Genomic DNA, 14,077 nt, shown 5'->3' with positions numbered 1-14,077 from the left:
AGGAGAAATCTACAAGCCTTGAAATTTAGGGAGACCATGCAAGTCATCCACAAGGCAAGCCATCTCTGTTTGGAAAAGTGTCTTTACACCCTCACCTATGAGTAATGAATGAAGCTGAGTTCCAAGTCAATATCCAGGCCTGCTTAGGTTGACTTTATGTGAAGAACCTATTACAGGATGCCAGTGAACATCCAGAGGCCTACTTCAATTTTCATCATTCAAATACACCAGCATTAAGAAACACTCTGCACATGCTGTCATCTCTGCCCCTCAGCATCCCTGAAATTCTGTGTTCAATCATGGTGTTCAATCATCTGAGTAACCAAGAAAGGAAGAGCAGCTGGAATAAGCTCTGTGTCTTGGTGCTGCAGAATCAACTGGCTGATTAAAATTACTAGGATTCAGTTTTTTGCCACAGAGGCAATAAAGCATGATTCTAGCAGGCTCAGAGACCTGCCTCTTACAGAACCTGGCACTGGCCTCAAAACAAAATCCCAACCCCCCCAAAAAAGGCATTCTTTTAGGAATATGTGTTTCTGTACCTTGATCTTACCAAGGGGTAGAAATGTTCACGTTTTCTTTAGCAAGGATGTAATGTGGCTTCCTAGGAATAACTTTAATGTATCCTTGTGTGCATCTAGCATTAAGAAATGCTCCACACCTCACAGATTTCCTCTGGGAATCTTGCTCTTCCTCTGGCTGATAGCAAGTTTCCTGTAAAATCAGTTTGTACTACAGATGCAGAGGAGTCTTTGTCAGAAAGAAATTCCTCCCAAACCATGGATAATCATTATCCACTCTGAATTACCCAATTATCTTTCGGGGGTTTTATTTATTGTGCGGAAAAAGAAACAAGGAGTTTTCTTGCCAGCTCCCTCAGAAGTGACCTAAATGCCCACTGTCTGAGGGAGATCACAGGCTCAGGCCGCTGTCCCATTGTCCAGCTGGGTGCCTGCAATAGCCTGGCCCCATAAAACAGACATTTAGCTGAACAGAAGCAATTAGCCCTCCATCGTGGCCCCTGCTCACAACAGCAAAACCAGCTGATGTTCCCTTAACGTGAAACAATGGGAGGACAGGCATGGGCTGTGGAACTCTTACAAGCACAGTAACTCCTTCCAGAGGGGGACCGTGAGAAAGTGGAGCCTGTAAAGAGTCTTTTCGTGGATGAACTCCTGAACAGTCTTTTATCCTGTGAACTCATCAGTCAGCTGTCTGTGGGTGCAGCTCTCTTTAGAAAACCCCAGTTCAACTGCAACATGCCGGTTCGTAGTGATAAACCTTTCTGCTGAATGATGTTCTGTCTCAGCGCTGTGTTCACCCCAGTATGGATTTATTCAGCAGCAACTTTTCCCTCCAGCCCTCTTTCACATTCCTTACTGTGCTTGTTCCTCTTCCTAATGATCTGGGAATAGCAATGACCACTGATGAGAGCATGGCAAAAACTGAATGTTGCTCCCAACAATGGCAATGAGGGCTTCACTTAAGATTCGGATGCTGAGAAAATTCCAGCAAAGAAGCTGATGAGCTCAGAAATTCAGCCCTTCCATATGAATCCAGTAATTTACTTCCTTTTGACTGCTTTCTCCTCCACCTAGTTGGAATCTTGCCACCACCCCTAATCACTCATTACCCAGAACTCAACTCCTGCTAGCAATAAGGCTGCATTCAATAAATGGCTGCTCTTTAAGGTACAGCACTGTCCCCATTCCCACTCAGAATGTTGTCCAAGCACCTTCAGGCAATAGTTCATCCCTTGCAAGTATGAAACTCTTTGAAACCACGAGGCCTTTGCTAGTGACAAGGCAAAGATACCATTAAGTTTGGGAAATCAATCCACAGTAAATAGAACTACCTACTTCATTCAGCACCTTTGGCAACAGCCCAATGATTTGGTTTCCAGCTGATGATGTGAATTTCCTGTAGGCACACATTCCTTATGAGCATTGTTTATCCTTCCCCTTGTGCTAAATTTCCCTGTAGTTCAGCACAGTTTGGATACCACAGCTCCAGAGGTGTGACTCCTGCCTGGGCAGGCCTTTTGCCAGCCAGCTGCAAATGAATATTCTGTTGCTTTCGGAATCTCCTTCCTAAAACCCAATCTAAAATCAAATTGAGTAAGGATTTTCAGTGAATATCACAGAATGGTTTGGCTTGAAAGGGATCTTTAAAGACCACCTAGTCCAACCTCCAAGATGTCTTACTTCTGCTGCTGTTACCACGGTTTGCATTAGAAAAACCTTTCCTTTGTTCAGCCCCATCGTGGATGTTTCCCCATCATGTCTACTAATTAAATCTTTTGCAAGAACTAATAGAGAAGCCATCCCAGCATAGGATACTGAGAAGACTGGCAGGACTTTGTGGTCATTGAAATGTAACGATGACATCTCCCTAAAAGTGCCACTGGAAGAATGAGGAGTGAAATAAAATAAGGGCCACTACATTTATTAAAAAGCAGATGGTACCAGAGAGCCCCTACCCCTGGATTATCTGTCCATCCAGGGATCTGGGTAAAACAACTGATCAGATTTACTGGTTTTGTGGGCATTCTTCTCTTGCTCACCGATAGATGGGAGCAGAGATTTCTCTACTCATGAAATTTTCAGGCTGCAGTGCTTGCAGATTTTTGTAGACTGTGAGGGGCAAAAGATAAAACCAACCAATGACAATATAGCTCATTCACATGCCCACAGGGAGAAGGATATTATTTTGTTTAGTAGCATACAGATGAGGTTTGTAATAGGAGTCAAATGGAAACCAGGAGTCAGCACTCTTGAATTCTTTAACATTGGAATTCTCTGGTTTGGTATCTAGAACTGGTCAGAGGTATTGAATAAGTTTACAACCCCTCATTGTTATTTCCCAGATTGTAAGTGTGTTTTGCTTGGATCCAAGCCTTTACAAAAGCAATTAAATGTGTCCTAAACTTCCATTCATTTTTCTTAAGAGATCAAAGAGGAAAAGCTGTCCAGATGTAAATGGCTAAGCCTCTAATGAGATGATCAGTGAATTGTTTCTCTCTTGTGTTAGAAGCATTTAAATTACAATATTGCACTTAGGGCACTCTGTACTTCTGACTTGTATAGCAGGATCCCAGCACCTAATACAAGCCAGACAAATAACTTCAGCAATTAGCTTTCAGCATAGGTCCCTGCCCTCTGACCTCTCCTGTTCATCGGAGGAATGCCAAATGCTTTGTTAAACAATATTAATCGGGCCTGGCACTCCTCTAGGGCCGGGCACGTCACAAACAGTTTCTAACAGCAAGAAGCTGTTTGCAAGAAGCAAAATCTCATGTATTTTCTGCTCAACAGGAGCCTGACTCAGCCATACTGGAGGTGAAGCAGAGCCTGATCTGTTTCTGTGGAAATTTGGGAATGGTAGCTCAGGTACCACCTGTGTGACAGTCAGGACTCCTCTGAACTGCCAGTGAGGGAGAGGAGGATCAGTTTGCATAGCCTGGGGTTGGTTGGTTTGTTTGTTAGGGGGATTTTTGGTTAATTCCCTCTATTCCTGCATAAATATTTTGTGCAAGCATAGTAGGAATCCAAATTTAAGTGCCCCTGGAGCTACCTATAAAGACAAGGGTTGGTGGGACAGAAAGTAAAGAAAACCTCTCTCCTGCCCAGCTGCTGAGTAGGTGCTTTGGGACATGGGCTGGTGTTTACAGTGTGTCAGTACGAACTGGAGGTGAAATCACTATGAGGTGCTGCCAGGGAATACCAGCGATGTCTGCAGAGGTGGAACATGGTGCTGAGGTGATGCCTTTTCCTGGCCTTAAAATGAAGAGTCAAACATGGTTAGAAGGGAAAAAGGGATTTTACCTCTGTATTTATTTTAAGGATCCTTAGGTGCACACGTTCAGGTCAAATGCACTGAAATGCACCCCGCAATGCACACCCACAAAAGATCTGGTATAACATTATAGGTTTTGCTAACTAACATATCTATCAAAAATTCCCCAGTGAGAGGCTTGAATGAGCCCCTCCTCCCCAAGGAACCTTCCCCTGGATGGTTCTATCTTGGTTTACAGAATGTGTTCTGGAGAGGACCTTGGGGTCTGGGGCACACTGATCCCTAGCTACAAAGCTTCTAAAATGTTTCGTCTCCTAGCTGAACAAACAAGTCCAAGAATGTAGGCAAAAAGCACTAAAAAGATAAAACAGGGGTATAAAAGAAAACGCATCATGGCATCAGAGGCAGGAAGAGAGGATTTCCTCTCTGTTGCCCCTCCTCTGCACCTCACCTCAGACGGGCCCCTCAGGTTGGGCAGCAGTGGCATATAACCAGGGAGATGCTTTGCCTGATCTTCTGCCTGGTTCCCAGTCAAGTCTTTAATTGCTTATTTGTTTTTCTTTCACTGATGTTCACTACCATGTTCATAATTTAGAGCTGAAACTTCCAGAGACAAGCAGAAGGTAGGAGCATCTATAGGTTTCATGAAAGGGGCATCCAAGCTCCTGAGGAGAGCCTAAAGAAAATGTACTTACCTAAACTCATTCAATCTTTTTTTAAAGAGATTTCTTCTTTTTCTTAGAAGTGAGTTTACCACCCTTCCTATGAACCTAGCTTTCCAAGACATAGAAACCTTCCAGAGTCTTCATCTTGTCCCAGGGTGTGATGTTGGCTTTGAACAGCATTTCTTAGCTTTTTTCATGTCATTTCCTTTACTCAAGGGGAGAGATCTCTCCAGCTCCCTTTCATGGCAGGGCTTCTCTGAAGCAAGGGTCTAAAGTGATTTTTTAAAAATTTTTTATTTTGGCAGTAATCCTACAGATACCACTACTCTTAACTTGCAGTACTCTTAACAGCTAAAGTAGAAGTTGCCAAGAGCTCTGAAAAAAAAATAAAGGAAAACAAAGGCAGCCGATTGCATGCCAACTTTAGAAGTTAAAAACTCTGATTTGTAGTTTGGGTGTGTTCCAACTTTATCAAAGCCATGCCTCCATTCTAGTAATACTCTCTGCTAAAAACCAAACTCCTCTACATAAAACTGACTTTTGACTTCCTAATTTAACAGTAACAACAGCCTTTCTGAAATGATAGTTTCTGTTAGTGGTGAGTTAAAAATTAAAATTCAAACCTTATCCTGCAAGAGGGAGCAATTTCACACATTTTTAGGCTGCTTACTGTAAGATGGGGGAGGAGTGCTGCAAAATCACCCAACAAAACATCAGCTTAAGATGCTGTTAAGGATGCCAGTGCTCCCTACCTTGTGTGCCCCTTCTGATCTGGAAGTCAGCAGAAGCTCTTGTGAAACTCGAGTGCAGAGGCTGCCCCACTGCTGTCCACAAGGATGTGGGGAGGAGCTGCACAGGGGCTGGGCTGCCCTGCTCACAGCACACATTTCCCGTCCACTCCCAGGGCATTCCTGCTGCTCTGCCAGCCAGCTGCTGGCTCCAGGCCCAGCCTGGGCTTTGCACTCAGGGGATTTGGCTTTGACAGCCCCTTGTCATTTTGGTTTTACATTATCAGCTCTTTTTGTTATAAGCCATGGGCTTCCAATATCAGCGGTGAAAAACAATTTCAGGTGGAAGCAGCACCATGGGACCGAGACAGAAAACATTCAGAAAAAACAAGTATTTCTCATTTCTTGTAATCACCTGCATTACAGCAATCAAGTGTTGAGTGGTGGTTGGTGCTAAGTTGCTTTGCAGGAAAGACAAAGTGAAAAAGAACAGAAAGAGAGGGTTTTTCTGCGTTTCTGATAAACCTGTGGTTATGGCCTTCAGTGACAGATTTGCCAACAGCAAAGAGTAAGACAAATATCTGCAGTCTGAAGTGTATGGAAGCAAACTCACACATGCCTTCACTGTACTGCTTTTGTTTGCAGAAGCTTTCAATCTGGATGAGTAGCAGGAACAGGAAAGCATGTGAAGCTTGGAAAACTACCATACTGCTGTCTATAAAGCCCTGATAGGATTTTTATGTGGAGCCCTAAAGAGAATGACATGCAGTGCTTTTTTGGTCGTTGTTTTTTTTTCTTTTGCCAAATCCAAGAGCTCAGATGTTTGCAAGCAAAACAAAATAAACTCAGGCATTGAAACTTTTTCCTGAAATGTGTCTGGTGGCTGATGCCATGGCATGTCCCCCAGCACATTCCTTGTGCACCCTTGGGCACTGCTGTGACACTACTAATGGCACCCATGGCACAAAAGGGAAGGTAATCAGCAGAGAATGATTATTGGTGCAGCTAGAAAGTAGATAAGTAATCTTTTGGGTTTCAGTCCATTGCCTTCCCAGACCCCCCCCTCCATTGGCTGTTCCTTTCTTCCTTTCTTTGCTTTCACCCCCTTTTTGCAGGGACTGTGGCTTACTCTGATTCACTCCATTTCTTTCTTCTCAAACAGCCACAGGGCATGCTCGCTGTTGCCAGGGATATGGTCAATGCATGTGACATCGTGCCACCAAAAACAATCCCATTTATTTCTGGTGTGATGGTGCTGAAATTGGCGCAGCCAGGCTGGGAGCAGGACACCTCAGTCAGCCACGCAATTTTGTGAAAACGATTTTCCGTAAAGGAAGTGTTCTTAGAAAATAGCTCTCAGGGAGAAATGTGCAGGTTTTGCTTGTAAAGTGGTTGTTGGCAAAGGTTTCCTTGCCAAAGTCCAGCCAGAGTATCAATGAGGGATGGTAAACACATGCCATTTTGACTAGAAATTAGAAGGCCACATAGCACTGTGGAAAATATTAGACTTTTTTCTTCCCCTGACCTCAAAGAGCCTGTTAGGAGATTAAGAATCTCCAGCTCTCAAAGGTATAGCTGTTTTACCGAAATTCAGTTAATGAAGAATAATATTTTGGGAACAAGAGAAAACACCTCTGTAGCATGTGGAGTGTTAGGAATAGATGGAAAGTTGCCTGTATAAACAGTTCAGCAACTCTGGGATGAATTATAGGAGCATTTGTATGCATGATTGCCCATCTGTGTAAAACAAGACGTGCAGTCACACACAGGAATGATGTGCAGGGCAGACCTGTGGGGCTGATATTAACGTGCTCCAGAACAAGACCCATCCTGTCACATCCAAGTTTGACCCAAGGAAGTTGAAATAAATAAGTAAATAAATAGGAGGCCTCATGGGGAGGAAACTCAAGGTATGCTATCTACATCTGTGTTTCTGAGTTTGGAGTTTATTTAGACTCAAGTCAGATTTTGGACTGTTACTTCTCCACTTGAAGTTTTTTTGGCAGTTCCAGGAGGGCTGAAGGCTCAGATCCAGCGAGTTCCTTGCAGCTGCGCGGCCCAGTGCAGGCCATGGGCACTGGCAGGGCGTGGGGAGCTGCAGGACTTCGAACCAGGGGTGTTGTCAGGAACTCTGCCTTGCACAGCTCCCCTCTCCAGTACCAGCTGCAAAATGTCAACACCACCTTCCTCAGAGAACACAATTAATTAAACAAGGCCTAATTAATTAGTGTCAGGAAAGCAGATGTAGCAATTATGGCAGAAGTAAACAAATGTACATATTGTAAATTGTTCTGCAAAGGATTTGTTCTGGAATCCCTGTGGCCCTTTTTGCTCCTCCCCACGATGCTATTGGGAAGGCCATCAGGGAGAATGTAGAGATAAACTGCAAATTGATGAGGAACTAATGTACTTCTATAAGCTTATATCGCAGGGAAACAATCAGCAAACGGACTGCTTTATTAACCCCTTGGGACTTGGGGGTGAAATACAATCCTGATATTTTATTTCCATCTAATGCAACATCATGTTCCACAAATAAGTCAACTGTTTAAAGCCTGTTTAATGTGAATGGGAAAAAGCAAATGTGGAGCCACACCAGTCTGGTGTTCGAGTGGAGCCTTTAGACTTTATAAAGAATCTGCAGTGAAAGAAATCCCTCATACCTTGTAGACATGAGGATGCTCCAAACTCAATATAACAGACTGTGGAATAGTGAAACACATTTGGAAAACTCAGATAGAAAAGTTTCTGAGTTGCCTTTCAAAATTTCTTCAAGATAAAGAAATGATAAAGAGGACAAATTAGGCTGGTTAGGGATGTAGCTGTAGAAGCAAATGGGACCAGCGTACTGGAATAAGGAGTCGAGATACTAAGAAACCAAGAGCACTGTGTGTGAAAGAAAATGCATTGCACAGTCAGTGCCATGCTGAGGGGAACAGCCCCACGGGCAGCCAGGCACAATCACTTTCTAGATCTCAACAGAGATTTTTACCCTTCACTCTGTGCTCTTTTTTGCTCTGCAGGTAATCATGGCTTTGGTGGAGAGAGGATGGGAGCTGGGACTTACTTTACTTTAGGGTAGAGTCAGCTCACTAATTCATGCTGTGAAGAAGCTGTGAAGGTGGAAAACCCCCTTGCCCTGGTGATGAATTAAAGGAATAAGGCAGGCAGCAGCAGCCTGTGGCCGGGGTGCTGCGAGAGGGAAGTTGCAGTCAGAGGCCACTGCTCTCCCTGCCTCTTAGTGATTCCCCTTTTCCACCCAGATGATACTGATATAAGTCAGAAAGAGAAGCTTCCATGGCCCGTGCCAAGTTATCTCCTTTATTTCTTCAGGTGACAGTATTTCCTGTGCAAAGGACTGCCACGTAAAGAGCTGCTTAGGAATGCTGCTCTGGGGGTATGGGCTGTTCCCCACCACGGCGAGTGCCTTGCCCTGCTAATGGGAGATATTTGTGGATTTTCAGTTTTGTCCTACGGGCTTTGAGCTTATGTGAGTTTCTCCTTGCTTTCAAAAGCCAAGATTTAAAGGTGAATAACTCTGTTTAATGATGGTGCAGTGAGTTGCCAACCTCATGTGGGAATGAGTTTGGTTTCTATTCACAGATATTTGCTTCCTTAGCGCTTGTCTCAAACAATTTTTGTTCCAGTGAGTAAATGAGCAGTGAAACAAGTAATGAGAGGAGTGAAGGTGCAAACAGAATAGCTAGAACAAAGTTTAAAAATCATTCCAAAAAAGCCTACCCACAGTAAGATGTGTGAGAAGAGGAAAGGCAGCCTGTTCTGTGCCCAGCCGTAGGATGGAGAATCCATTCGGGCAGCTGGCGAGGCAGATGGATAATTAGTGCCATAGGTTAGGACCTGGGCAGGCACTGCTGGTGACCTGGCAGTTGCTTTTGGTACTTTATTTGGAAATCTCTTCTTCCTGTGCTTTAGGTACTGGCAGAATAGCACGGGACCATCTTGCATTAGGGACTGGGGCAGCAACAAGTGTGCTTGACTCTTGGATCTGAAAAGGAAAACAAAACCTTTAAAAGAATGTTCGAAATCCCCCTTTTTAATTCTCTCAAAGTCCAAATTCTTCCCTTTTAAGTGGGACACAGGGCTCTTTTTCTTCCTCTTCTGTCTCATTTAAAAAATTACTTCTTTTGTGTGCATTCTAATGCATTTTAGAGTTTTTACAAGACAGCTCTGCCAGCTGTCAGCTTCCAACTACAGCTTCTGTAATCTGAGCACCTATTCAGAGAATGGTAACTTTACTTTTAATAATCATTGACAGGTTTTACACAAACATAAAATATAAGTAATTTTCAGGGACTTGATGCACTGAAAGCTAACCAACTCTCTGTAACATCCCATCCTATTTTTGTACCTTGTTTTGTATTTTAGATCACACTTAAAAGGCAGAGAGGTAATTAAGGTAGTTGAATGAAATGCTCTGATAACAAATAACATTTTCTTGTTTGTAAAAAGTCATCAGTCAGATCGTATGACCTCTACCTGTGCAGGAATTGTGAGAGTGAGTCCAGCACCATTACTGCATTACAGAGCCCAAGTACATTTGTGGACCTTGTACCACTAGATGTCCACAGGCATCCCCTTTCCTGCCTCTTCGTTTGTGTGTCCTTGTGCCACACCCACACAGTGCTGGCAATGCCTTTCCAAATCCCTGTTCTTTTTCAGCAGTCAATGAATGACAAGCCAAAAGCAAATGGTATCAAATTTGGCCAGGCAGGGCAATGTCAAAACGAGCCCCAACAGGGTGGTGTGGCTGCAGTCTTTGCTACCTGCCTGCAGCTGAACAGGTTCCATCCTCATATCCTGTACATTTGGCTTAATTGGCCCGGCCCCTCCAAGGAGAGGCAGCAGCACTGATTTACTGCACTGTATAAATGTGTTTATAGCTTGGCACCAGCACACTTACGCTCACTGTTTTCCAACATGGATTTCCAATAAGCCCTTTGCTCAAATGAGTCTATTAACTTTAAAGTGCCTGAAGCTAAAACTGAATTATGAGAGGCAAGCTTTGGGGGTTGAAGCCCAGAACAGCTGGGAAAGGCTCCTGAAGTCTTCTGTTAGTACCTGTTGTGGTTGATACTTATATTAAGGAAAAGTAATTCAGAAAGTAAAAGCAAACCTGGGACACACGTGGCCTCAGCCTGAGCTGCCTTTCACTTCAGCTGGCGCTCAGACCCATCCCATTCCACAGGATTATTAGAGCAGCTCCCGATTTAAGCCAATGTGCAATCAGAACATAACCCGTTCCTTCCTCTGCTTATGAATTTAACTTCCAAGAGCCACATTTCCCTGTTTCTGCAGGGGGGTACCACAGCCTGGGGAGAAGCTCATCTGACTGTGGTGCCTCCAGCAGTGAATTTCATGGCTCTGGTTTGGTCTCCGGCGTTCCGCAGAGCTGGAACACTTCCCTCTCCTCTCCCAGCCCGGGGGGCTGCACAGAGCTGCTCTTGGAACCTCTCAGTGCTGCCCTGCTTGCTGCTGGAGGGGCTGGGATACTTCCATGTGGAACACCAATTACTATCCCTGCAGGGACAGGAAATCAGGCAGAAACTTTTAGCAGACCCCTAAGTACAGTCCATAATTACCTACCTGTACCTGCTCAAGGTTACATCTCTCCAGCTAAGGAATAAGACTGGTTTCTAGTTGCTTGACTGGTTGCTAGTGGCTTGACTTTATCTGGAATAAAAAAGGAACGCCTTAAAACCGTGGAGGGTAAAAAAAGATTTGTAGAGAATGGAATTAAATTAGGAAAAGTAGAATTTTGGATGAATATCAGGGGTAAAACAGCCACAGTAATGTCTACTAAACTGTGGAATGATCTCCCAGGGTGAGTGAGTGATGGAGCCCCACAGTGTGAAGAATTAAAGCAGCATCAGGCAAAGCCTCAGGAAATCAGTGTCCAAGGAGGCAGTGTGGCCCAGCCATGGCAGTGCAGGAACTGTGCCTGTGTGGGAATGTCCATTGTCTGTACACTGAACCTGGTCTTGCCCTGTAGTAAAATCTGTTGTATTGCTCAGGGAGGTGTGATCTGCTGAGCTTTAAATCCTGCCTCCATTTAAACTATTGGAGTCTTGCAGGCTAATCCAGCAGCAAGCACTCAGAGGACTCTGGCTGATACTCCCCTGTCCCATCCTCAGCACGTGATGCCTTAAAAATTCTTCAGATTTACATGAGGTAGAACATGGGTATTACTGGGCATTTCTGCTTTAAGAAAAAGAAGTCTCCTTTTGCTTTTGCAATTTTTTATCCCAGGTTACAGGCTGATCTGAGGAAGCATGGCTGCTCTGTCAGTTGGGAGCTGCTCCCTTTCCACTCCAGTTACTTTAGTGCCAGTAAAATGTTTGTGTGACAAGTGAAAAAAACCCCTGTGCACCAAGGTCAGGGTGCAGTGTCTTGCTCTCTGTGAAGATCAGTTTGCCTTGTCTTGTTTATGGATGACAGCCATATGAAAGACCTGCAGACATAATGAGAGGATACAGTTTTTAATTACAAATTATAATGTGTTGGTATCACATTATTAAACAAACTGAACTTGTGAATTTTTGCAGAGTACCCAAATTTAGAAAACAGTATTTTTGATGCAGTATATCTTGGAGCTGCTGTGATGAGTAAATACTGGACTGCATAGACAGTCATCCAGAGTAAAGACAATAGGATTAGATGAGGGAATGAACTTGCTTTGTGTAACACTCAGACATCTCACACCATGTGCAGAGATTTTACCATCCAAAACAAAGGTGTGCACACATGCTAGTCATGACCCTTGTAGCTGTGCTCTGGAAATTTGTGTTTCTGCATAAAAAACAGGAGCAGAGAAGCAGCGAGTGAGGCAATGCTCCCTCTCCCGTGTGTTTGGACTAAATGTGGGAAGCTGAGGGGGGGAGCAGGGCTGGCTGAACCTGACCTAGGGCTGTGCAAACAAATCCATCTCCGGTGGCTTGACTCCCCCTGAACCTGGGGAACAGGACCACTGTAGGGTAAGCAGGATTGCTTCAAAGACATGTGGTGACAATTCCAGTTTTCCTTTGTAACACAGAATATGTGGAGCCCCTGGGTTTTGTTCAACCACTTAGACCAAAGCACTCAGTCTCCTGTCTTTAGCTCCCTGGCACAAGTCATGAGGCAGTGCTGACAGACTCTTCAAAGTCTCGTGGTTTGGGTCTGTTCAGGAAAAAAGTGCCTCTTACCACTCACCAGATATGCTGGAGGGCTCAAAAAATAGATGTGGAAAAGCAATGGCCATGGCTACTGTCCTGGCTCTTCACAAATGTTGGCTTTCCCATTCTTCAATTCGACTACTGCTACGTCACAGTGCGCTTCATCTTCCGGAATGAAATTGGTGCCATTTATTTGCCATCTGGGTTTTTTTCTATGTATATTTTTTAATATAGTCTGGAAAGCTTATCCCTTATAATTTTTGGTTTTACTTGACTGGCTCCACTTCCATGGTAACTCCCTTCCAGTATTTCCCATCGTGGCTCAGAATGGCTGGGGGGCTGCAGCAGGTGGGAGAGCCAGGATCTCAGTGGAGCTCTGCAGCACAGATTCACCAGAGATGTCTGATCCAGCAAAAACCTGCATCAGCCTGGGACACAGGATAAATCATTGCAATGGAAACTGAATCTTTCATTTGCTCTTTGTATTTTCTTCCCTTGCTTTGGGTTTGTTTTCTTCTCTTTTCTTCCTTGCAGTTGTCAAGGCAGCATCTGGGAGCTTTGTGAAACAAATGTTACCCATTAAAAGCCCATTGCTGCCTGCCAGAAAGGAAAATGGCATCTTATTGAAAACAATATGTAATGGTTATTGCTGTCTTGTTCCAAGTTATGCCCTTGAAAAATGTTGGGGACTTATTTAGTAGCAACTGATGGTGAGGAAAAGCCCAACTAAGGCAGAAAATTAACTGTTGCATTATCTTTTACAGCTTCAAACACCATCATACAATGCCTGGTCTGTTGTGTTCCTAGATGTGTTTACAGTTGCTTCAAGGACAAGGAACAACACTTTTCCATGATGCTTTTGTTGCCTCAGTGTTGGAGTCACAAATAATTCCTGTCTGGTTTCACATACGGGCCTTGGAGCAGTGATGGAGACTCCGGTCCTGACCAGGAGAGCACATCTCCAGCGATGAGGGTAACAGACCCCCTGCACACACAGCACCCCTTGGGCACTGCCTGGGGGATACTGTGCCTCCAAGGACACTTCTTACCTTAAGCTGGCACCCTCAGCACCTGTATTGCCAGGCCAAGCTGCTGATTCGCTCACAGACTGTTAAACTTTTTTAATGTTTCTATCTTAATGTGTTTTGTATTGCCTTTTATTTCTTTTATTTATTTTCAAGTTTATCTTGTATTAAAATTAGGATTAATTAATTACTATTAAGTGATTTTTACAAATCAAATTAGGAAAGACAGATCTTTTCTCTTGGAAACACGGCATTAATTTCTGCGCTCTGCGAAAGCCCCTCTCTCAGCACAGACTGGAACCAAATCTGGTGGCAGAAGTTGTCCTTCCTAAGACTGAGCTACCATTAATAGGGTAAATATGACTGAGGGTAATGGCCAAAATCCCTGACAGCCTCAAGTTTGCCAGCAGTGGACTTCCACGTGCCTTCAGCCAGGGATTGGGAACCTTGGCTGAGCAGAGAGCACTGAATGTGCTGCAGACGGGGCCTCGAGACTTCCTGTGCACACGTGAGCAACAAGCAATGGTTGGGAAAAGCTTGGGGTTCCCACCTTCCCCAGAGCACTGGTGGCAGAGGAATTCTGCCTGGGGTCAGGCACGTTGAGAGGTCCCATAAAGGCACCTCATTCCCTTTGCCCTAACACCTCATAGGCCCTTGTTAATTCTTCTCTTTTTATGGCCCTGCAGGTAAAG

Source organism: Coloeus monedula, assembly GCF_965178545.1.
Source record: "Coloeus monedula genome assembly, chromosome: 5".
NCBI lineage: Eukaryota > Metazoa > Chordata > Aves > Passeriformes > Corvidae > Coloeus > Coloeus monedula.
Note: the sequence above shows the minus strand (reverse complement) of the source record.